This window comes from Stenella coeruleoalba (genome assembly GCF_951394435.1).
Source record: "Stenella coeruleoalba genome assembly, chromosome: 10".
Classification (NCBI taxonomy): Eukaryota; Metazoa; Chordata; class Mammalia; order Artiodactyla; family Delphinidae; genus Stenella; species Stenella coeruleoalba.
The window spans coordinates 39331041-39341630 of NC_137156.1; positions in this window are offsets into that span (position 1 = coordinate 39331041).

The following is a 10590-nucleotide window of genomic DNA, read 5'->3' on the forward strand; positions in this document are numbered from 1 at the left end:
GGCTGTTGTAAATTATGCTGCAGTGAACACAGGAGTGCATGTATCTTTCTAAATTAGTGGGTTTGTTTTCTTTGGATAAACACTCAGAAGTAGAATTGCTGGTTCATATGGTAGTTATATTTTTAATTTTCTGAGGAATCTCCATATTCTTTTCCTTAGTGGTTGTATTCATTTACATTCCCACCAACAGTGCATGAAGGTTCCCTTTTCGATTCTGCTTTCATTTCATTGGCTAAAGCAAGTCCTGTGGCCACACTTAACTTCAAAAGGGCACAGAAGTGAGATCATCCTTCATGCAGGGTAAGCCGCACGAACAGTTACCAAATCCAACAAATATTTATTGAGTGTTGGCTATATGCAAAGAGACGTGCTAGAGATGTATTGGTAAGAAAAACAAAGTATCTGTTCTGAAAGCTTTTACAGTCTAGAAGCAATAGTCTACCCCTTCCTTTATGTGCTCAGGCTAACATTTGAGACTTCAATTGTACCACCACTTACATTTTCATTGCATTAAAAAAAAAAGCTTGGCTGTCTTCCTGAATAGGCTGTAAAACCTCAAAGATGTCTTATCCCTTCTTGTAAACCTCATACCTAGAATTGTGCCTAGAACTAGTAGAAACTTAATGTTCGTTGAATGATGTATGAGATAGGATGGGCTCAGCTACGGAACAGGAAGCCCAGATGACAGTGGCTTAAACAAACAGGGTTTGTATTTTAACATTTAGTGAGAAGTCTAACAGCCAGCAGCTGCTGGGGCTGATTTCTCTGTTCAGCAATGTCATCCAGGACCCAGACTCTTTCCAGCCCTACACTTTGATACACTTGGCTTGTTGGCTTTTCCTCCCTGTGATTGTGCTTCATGATCATAAGACTGCTGCCACTGCTCCACATAATATATTTTTAAGGCAGGAAAAAAACAGAAGGGGCAGCAGTAGGGGGCTGTCCACTGGTAACTGTCCCTTATAGCAGAGAACAGAAACTTTCCTAGAAGACACCCAGTAGCTTATGTCTCATGGCCAAAACATGGATCACATGGCCACCTGAAGCTTTGAGCAAGGCTGGGAAAGAGAATATCGGGATTTCCAGTCTCTGTGGTTGGAGATGGCCAAGAAGGGGCTGGGGATGGTTTGGGCAGCCAACCGAAAGTTTCACCACAAATGAAGAATAAGTGCTCAATAAGTACTTATTGGTGGAAGCTTAGATTTTTATGATCTGGTTCTTTATTGATTTTTAATAACATATAAAGGACCCTCATCACTGCTGTGTCTAACCAGTATTGAATGCATCTTCTGTTTGTGCTGGGAACTATGGAATTTTCTCATTCAGTCTTTGCAACCCCGTGACAGAGGTATTATCCATCTATTTTACATATGAAGAAACTGAATCCCAGAGTAGTTAAGCAGCTTGTTCAACATGCTCCCTTACCAACTAGTAAATGATGACACAGGGGTTTGAATTCCAGTGTCTTGAGTCCAGAGCCCATGATCCTATCCTAGAACTTGAGGTCTAGAGGTGAACAGAGAGCTCATCAGACACAAGCCCTTTATTTCATAGTGCTGAAGCCCAGGATGGGAGGTAACCTGCTCAAGGTCACACAGCAAGCCCAAGCCAGAGCCAGGCCCAGGACCCAGGAGTCCTGACCCCCAGGCCACGGTTCTATCACTCTGGGCTGGCTCTCTTTAGAAACCTCACGTTAGTTCACTGATCTTTAAAAAGACAAAAATGCCAAATGGGATCCTGTGGACAATTCAGTTTTTTAAAAAAATGTACTTGACCTAAGTTTTGGCAAATTAGAACAAGTTGTTTCCTTTTTTGGAGTCGAAACTTAGCGATTAGTTGGTTCAAACTCTTCTACCCATCTCAGTGGAAAGTCTAGTCTGTACAAAATTTTTCAGTTCTCAAGTGATAAAGAGGAAGGAAAGAATGCAATGATCAGAGCCTCAGCTGGGGCTTAACCAAGATTACTTTGAATTCCAAGCTCATGACCCAGAAATGCCTTATTTGTGGTGTTTAAACACGTCCTATGTAACACTGCCTTGGGAAGCCTCTTGATAGAGTAAAATGTGTACGTTTTGAATCCCACTTCTACCACCAACTAGCTGCGGGAACACATGACCTAGGCCCACTGTGAGACTTGCGTGGAGCTAATGTACAGACAGCAGCTGGCACAAAATGGGACAAACCAAGTGTCATTTCCCCTTCCCCTGTCCTCCGGCGCTTCCCCTTCAGACTTGGGGCTGAAATATCTCTAGCACACAATTTAACAAGGAGTGCCTGCCTTCCCACACTGCTTTCTGTTTCAGAGGGTCAGAGTCCCTTTTGTTGACAGGACTCAAACCTTTCGGGGGAAAAAATTTGCTTAAATTGAAAAGTCATTTTTGTGTTGCATTTACGACCCTAGAGCATCAAGGTTATAAGCATAGGCTCTTGAATCACACAGAGGCTCCGTCACTTCCTGTGTGTGTAGTTGTGTAACCTCCTTGTGTCTCCGTTTCCTTCTCCACACAATGGAGATAATAACAGTACCAACCTCAGGGGGCTGCCGTGGGGATTAGATGAGGGAATGTGTGTCACTCTGTAAGCATGTCATACGGGTTTGCCAGAGCCTTGTTGGATCCTTCAATCTAAGATAGGCTGGGACCTAGGACCTCCTACCAGAGCGACACAGTACAAAGAAACGATAAGGGACTAAAAATAACTATATACATGCACAGTTGGGGCAATTATGAAGAATAAGACATAAAAAGGCCATAAAGCTACTGCTATTTCTGAGGTGCTAGGAGAAAAACAGGGTGAGCCCTGTGCATGACTCCTGCACACAGCCCCACCGAGGGGGTGGGCAGACCACCTAAGCTACCCCTCTGGTCCGACCTACCAATCCGCCCCTACCATCACCCCATGTAAGGGACCAGCCCACCCTCCTGGGAGAGCGAGCAAGGGAACCCATTATTTGTTTTTGCTCCCAATAAAGCCTTGCCTGAATTCCTCGTCTGGCTTCTTATCAATTTCTATGGATTAAAGAGTCCAAGGACCCGAACTGGTAACAAATCTCTTCCACAGTGTTTTTCAAGAGTGTTCAGTGTGGGTTAGACAAAACATTTTCTCTCCTTCTTTTAAGGATAAGGACAATTGGGCAAATGACAGCACAGCAGGGCAGCACAGCAGACAGTTGGAGAGAACTCAGGACTGCAGGCAGGATACTGGGTTCAAGTCCTGGCTCTGCCACCAGTGCCCATGTGTCCTTCTATTCTCTGGGCTTCAATTCTCTGCTAATCACGGCTATTCAAATGTCTTCTTGGAAGCCTTAAGTGACCAAGACTAGCAGGAAACAACAATTTGGTAAAGGTTTAGAATTCTGTAATTTGGGCTCGAGAATGAAGAACTCTTTCAAGATCTTCTCCCAGAACAAGAAGAGTCAGTTAGGAAGGAACAGCAGCATTTTCCTTGGGCAAACTTGAGGAGTCCCCTGCTTGTCCTCCTCACCCTTCACCCCCTCCTCTGTTCCTCCTTGGACACAATGTGATTTCCATCCTCCACTTTGCCCCCAGATACCACCATAAACAAGTTCTCAGATCCTTTTCCACCATCTGAAAGAAATGCACTCAGCAAACATGCACATTTACCTTGTCAGCCCCACGAGGGCAGGGACCGTGCCTCAGTCCACTGCTCTGTGTATGGACTGAGACACAGAGCAGTGGACTGAGGCACGGTCCCTGCCCTCCTGGGGCTGACGTACTAGAGGGGCAGGCAGAGGCAAGCAAAGTAAACAAGGAAAATATACAGTGGAGCAGGTGGAGCCGGCCGAGAGCTGGATTTAACTGGGCTGGAGTTTTGCCAAGTGAGTACAATCTAGAAAGCTTGAGGTACGGGAGGGGAGGCTGTAGACAAGAGAAGAGTTGTAATCACTAACGATGGAGTTGAGGCAGGGAAAGGAGGGGAGAAGGGATTTGAAGGGGACAGTGAAAGGTAGTGAGATCAGTGGACTATGGGGCCCATGGGAGTAAAGGCTTGAAGAGAAGAGCTAGAAAGAGCTTTGAACATGGGATCTTCAGAGGGCCTAGGGCTTGAGTGTGGGGCTGAGTAGTGAGCCAGGGAAGATAAGATCACTGGGGGAGAGGAGGCCATGGAGCAGGGAGGCCAAAGCATCGGTGGATTGGGCAAATGGATGGTGAAAGCACTGAGCGTAGTGGCAGGATGAGTGGGACAGAGGACAGCGAGGTGGGAGTGAAACTGTGTGGGACACTTTAGGACCTCTCGGGTGTACAAGCCACCCCTCCCATGTTCCCCATCTCTTGAGGTAAAAGGCTTTGCTTCAGGCCCCCCCTCAGTTTCAAAAGTCTGGCTCAAGAGTTAAATATTAGGAAATTCGAACACACAGAAACAAAGAATAGCTGTTGGGCTAGGAAACATAACAATTTAGACTATAAATCAGTTACATAGCAGAGTCACTGAATTCCCAGTTCCCTGAAAGATATAGATAACGAGGTCTGACACACATTCCTAAACTGTTTTTACACAAACCAGACTTCTCCTGCTTCCAACCAGGAAAACTGCTGTCCACAAGCACATAGACCCCCCGCCGGTTGGGACCAGAAGGTTGATGATGTTGATTCCCAAAACCTCACCCTGTTACCTCACTACCAACCAGCCAGAAGAATGCAACCCACAGCACTAATACTGCCTTTTAAAACCCTTCCCTGAAAGCCACTGGGGAGTTTGGGTCTTTTGAGCATGAGCTGCCCGCTCTCCTTGCTCAATGCCTTCAATAAACACTGTACTTTTCTTCACCACAACCTGGGGTCAGTAGATTGGCTTTGCTGTGTGTCAGGCAAGCGGATCCAAATCCAGTTTCTGTAACAGGAGATAGGACCTTCAGATAATTAGTAAATAGTGACAGTGGTGAGAGGAGGAGTTTGTAAAGTCATATTTAATAGTGTGATTTAATGTTACATTTGAGTAAAACCTCTTTTGTTTTATTGTAAGAACTATAGAGAAGGAGAAAGCTGTTCGTGGCATGAAAAGCAGGACTGAGCATTAAAAAGTTGACAAAAGACCTGGGAGTATCTCATTTCATGAAGGATCAAAGCTGTCAGCCTAAGGGATATAGCTCTACTTGTGCAATCATAAGCAGCCCTAAACTGGTGGGAAGGTATTTAGATTTTTATGGGTGAAGGGCCTTCCTTTTTTGTTTGTTATTTTATTTTATTTTGTAAAATGAGCACGTTATTTTTTTTTTTAATTTTTTTTGGGGGGCCATGCCGCACAGCTTGTGGGATCTTAGTTCCCCAACCAGGGATCGAGCCCACGCCCTGGGCAATGAAAGCGTGAAGTCCTAACCACTGGACCACCAGGGAATTCCCCCAAGGACCTTCCTGTCATCCCTAAAATACCAAGCAGAGAGCCACCATTTCAACAGAGGCTTGAAAGAATAGAATGATAATTCATTAGTGTCATATACTAAAAGCCATTGACTGAGAGCCAGTGGTATAGAAAAGTTAAGAAAGTGGACTCCGCTTGGGTTTAAATCCCGGCTCTGCTACTTACCACTCATTTAACCTCATCTGTATGAGGGGGATAATAATGTCTCAGCTTCTGAAAAGTAAATGAGCTGAGAGGTTGCCTGGAGTGTGTGAGGACTCAAAAAATGTTGGTTAGATATTCTGATCTTTCTAATCTTTGTTGGCAAATAAACAAGAAAATAAGGCTTTGAAGGCCCTGGCCATTAGTTCTGTGTAGGGAAAAACAGCCAGAGAGTAAGGCTGAGACAAGGGTCCTACCTCAGCTAATTGCATTTCAACAGCCCCTGGGAGGCAGTGTGGCCCAGGGGTAGTGAATCTGTGCTGGGAGTCAGAAGCCCTGGGTTTCCGTTCCTCCTCAGCCTGAGGCCAAGATCAAGTATGGCCAAGGGCAAGACTGGGTGTCTCTGACCCTCAGCTTACCCACCTGTAAAATGGGGATGATCATTCTGCCAGGCCCACACACAAGGTCGTTTTGAGGACCAAATGAGAAAATGTTCCATGAAGGTTAATGGTAACTCAGTTCACCTGTGTTGAGTGCCCACCTACTGTGTGCTGAGCACAGGAGAATGAAATTAGGCCTGCTCTCTCCCTAAACAAGTGCCCAGAAGACAGGACATGTACCCAGACAGCCAGAGTCTATGGGTGAAAGTGCTAAGGGAGTCTGATTACGGAAGGAAGAAGTATCTTTATGGTTGAGTCTTATGAGCAGATTCAGGGAGGATGTACTGAATGGTGCCCAGTGCACTCAGCAGCTCCCCTTCTAGAGCCTCATCCAGCACATGTACCTGCTCATGCCAGATGACCTGAGGTCAAGGCTGTTCACTGTAGCATGCTTTATAGCTGCATAAGTTCAGAGCCCCCTAAAACACCCACCAAAGAGAGAATATGTGGGCTCTATAGCAGAATAAGGAAAAGTTCTTTGTGAACTGACATGTCAATTTGGGCTTCCTTCCCCTTCCTCCGGATGCTCTCAGACCCTGAACTTGTGTCTACCATAGTCATTTTCATGGGCTCCTTGAATTAGAAGTGTCCTTGATAACAAGGAAAGCTATGACCTGCAAGTGTGTGAACACAGGCCCCACTGGGCCCCAAGCCCCAGAGAAGGGTTACTGTCCTCTTTCTATAAAGAAAATGAGGCCCAGGTTTGCCAGGGCAGCACAGCCAATAGATGCTGGGCTGCGATTTGTCCTACAACTGACTTCCTGGTTGTTTTATATATCTGTTGCTCCGCCCCCTTTGAGACTATTCATTCTGTAAGGGCTGCGGTCAGTTTTCTTATCCTCTCCTTCAGGGCCAGGCAAAGTCCACCCCCTTAGGAAATATTAATTCTTAAGATGGGGATGGTCCTAAGAAGGAGATGCCGGGGTAGGACGGTCTCTAAGGAATCTGTGTGTGTGTGGTGGGGGGGGTGGAGTGTAGGGGTGAACAAGTTGGTTCTGGGTTGGTTCAGAGGGAAGGGGGGAAGATGAGCATTACCATCTGAGAGAAAAGGTGTGGTGGTGAAACAAGACAGGACAGATACAGTTCCCATCTTGGGAACTTGGGGAATTAAGGGAATTTGCCGGAAGTGGACAGGTGGTGGGCCAGAGGGGAGCAAAAACCATCTTCCATTTTCATCTAAACGTCTCAGAAGGTCCCTATGTAAGAAACCTACATATAGACTCCCTCAGGTACAGACACACTTTACCATCTCTATACAAAGCTATTCATTGCAGAATTGACTGTAAAACAATGGAGCCAACTCAATGTCTATCAATAAGGAACTGGTTAAATAGTCAGATTTCCATATGATGGAACACTCTCCAGTCCAAGAAAGGAGGAGGAAGTCCTTACCGCTCTGATATAGGACAATTGCCAAAATATATTTTAAGTAAAAAAATTCGAAGTGCATAATCAGGGAAATAAAAAATTTAAACCACAATGAGTTATGATCCCACATGTATCAGCCTGTAACATTTTAAAAACTGATAATTCCAAGCATCGGCGAGGGAGTGAAGCAAAGGGAACTCTCAAAGAGCTGGCAAGTATGTGAACTGACACAACCACTTTGGGAAACAGTTCGCCCTTATCAACTGAAGTTGACAATAATGTGTGTTCCCTAGGCCCCTGCAAATGCCCCACGGAAATCCTTACCCCAACCAACCCCCCAAACATACATACACACCAGGAGAAACAATTCAGAACATTCACACAAGCACTGATCCTAGCAGCAAAAAATTGGAAGCAACCCAAATGTCCTTAAATAGTGCAATGAAAACTTAATTGTGGTGTCTTCATACGATGGAATTCCATACCAGAGTGAAAATGATTGGCATCACTCAACTGAACCTCAAGACCCTTAATCTAATCGTGGCTGGGATACAAGCAAGCTGTAGAAGACTGCAGGCAGTACACTTCCTTCTCTTCAAAATCCAAAAAGGTGAGACACTACCCCATACATATTGTATGGAGACATGAACATATGGCAGGACTATAAAGGAAAAAACGGCATGATAAGCATCACATTTAGGACAGTATTTAGGGGAAGAAAAGGTGAGGCTGGGAAGGGCCACAAAGAGGATTTTAAAGGCCCTGTTTCTTTGTCTAGGAGAGGTGGTAGGGACCAGGTGGCTTATTGTATCATGGTTTTTTTTTTTAATAGGTATATATTGTATAACTACTATTTTTATAACTAATCAATATTTAATAAAAACAATTTAAAAAAATGAGGGCTAGGGCTTCCCTGGTGGCGCAGCGGTTGAGAGTCCGCCTGCCGATGCAGGGGACACGGGTTCGTGCCCCGGTCTGGGAAGATCCCACATGCCGCGGAGCGGCTGGGCCCATGAGCCATGGCCCCTCAGCCTGCGCGTCTGGAGCCTATGCTCCGCAATGGGAGAGGCCACAACAGTGAGGGGCCCGCGTACCGCAAAAAAAAAAAAAAAAATGAGGGCTAGACCAATGTGAACAGTGTGCTACCATTTGTATAAAAAAAGGGACACATACACCCATAGACACACATGTGCGCACGTGTACACATACGCTGATATTAAACTACCTCTGGAAAGTTACATATGCAACTGGAAAAATCAGTTGCCTCTGGGAGGGGAACTAGGAGGCTGGGGACAAGGAGGGAGACTTTACTGAATATTTAAATTTTCTAAATCACTTAAATCAATTGGAGTTAAAAATAATAAAGAATAATAAAATTTGAAGAGAAACTGAGAGAGGGAGACACAGAGGGGAGGGAGAAAGGGAAGGGAGGGTGTGAGGAAGGGAGGAGGGAGGGACAGGGGCAGGAGGAGGGGGAATGGCGGGGCTCTGGCTGCCAAAACCTTCCAAAACATTGGGAATGTGTCCAAAATCATAAGTGGACCCAGAAGCCCCACTGGACAGCCCAGGGAAGCCTGTGTGCTCATCCCACAGCTTGGCCTAGACCCCAACACGTTCTTGCACCTAAGAACAGGGCTGGCTTCACACGATTGCCCACATCAATTCGGGCTCTGCAATCTTTTGTTTCCAGAGCTTTGTTCCCAAACAAGACTCCCTCTCTGGGTCTCTTCCCCTGACCCTATGGTCTTATCTCAGACCTTCGCCCACCTGTGATCTGAACAATTCCTCTGAAGTCGATTTAGTGAGCCGTCATCCTTGATGGCTCTGAAATGTGTGTCTGTGTCACCAAGGTCAGCCAAAAGCAAATAGGCCCTTTTCATCCCCTCTTTAATCCTCCCCTCAAGGACCCGGTGTCCTTTGCTCTACTGCCTCATCAAGACCTGCTTGCACATTCTTTATCACGCTGGGATAACAATAATTCAAAGGAAACCAGGGCCACAGGCATGTCCCCAAGGATCATGGCCTTGAGAGGTAAAGGCATGAAGTGCTAATGGAATTTCAGATACCAGCCAGTGGGCGAGGAAGGATTTGGACACAATGTGCAGGGGGTGCCTTCTGCCCTGCTTGTACCCAGGATGCCAGAGGAGTGAAGTATTGGCAGTGTGGGTCTGTATGAGAAAGGAAGCCCCTGAAGCTGGGCTCAGTCCCCTAGAGTCCAATGGCCAGGGGTGAGGAGGAGGGGGCCAGGGAGGATTGTGTTACTTTGAAGTAAGAAGTTCTTTATTCCCCAAAGAGCCAAAGCAGGATCTGGGTGGCACCATAGTAGAGAGGTAGGTGCTAAGAGAAGGCTGAGCCACACAGGACAGGATCAGTTCTCCCACCTCACCCATCCCCTCAATGGGGGGTTCCCTAGTTGAAAACACCTTGGCAGTTCATAACTCTCCCTTGGGAGCAAGGTAGTGTTGTACAGGAAGAAAGAAGCCTTGCTGTATGATGGCTCTTAGCGGAAGTCGTTCAACAAGCAGGTCTAGAGCAAACGTCATGGGCTGACAATACTAAGTGCTGGCAAGGATGTGGAACACCTGGACTGCCGTACACGGCTACAAGAGTGTAAATCATCCAACCAATGGAAAACTGTTTGGTAGAACTACTAAAGCTAAACACACACCCAACCAGTGACCTAGCAATTCCACTCCTGGGGATTTTCTGAAGAGAAATGAGCATTGTGTCCACCAAATGACATGTACAAGAATGTTCATAGCAGTGTTACTATGGCAGCTCAACATGGAAACAACCTAATGTCCACCAGCAGGACAATAAACACACTATGGTATATTTGTACAATAGAATACTACTCAAAACAAGCTACAGCTATGTGCATAACAGGAATGGAGCCCAGAGACATGATATTGAATGGGAGAAGCCAGACAAAAACGTACACACACTGTCTGATTCCATTCATATGAAGTTCAAGAACAGGCAACATGGATCTATGGTCATAGAATCCTGGATAGTAGTTACCCTTGGGGGATGGGGGGAGTAGACATTGACTAGGATGGAACATGAGGAACTTTCTGGGGCACTGGATATGTTCTGTATTTTGATCTGGGTGGTGGTTTCATGGATGGTTACAAATGTAAAATTTCACAGAGATTCAAGGTTGTGTATCTTAATTACTGTATGTAAAGTTATATCAAAAACAACAAAATTTGTTTCTTGGTCTAAAGCTCTGTTGCTCTGGCCCCCTGACGGGCCTACTCAG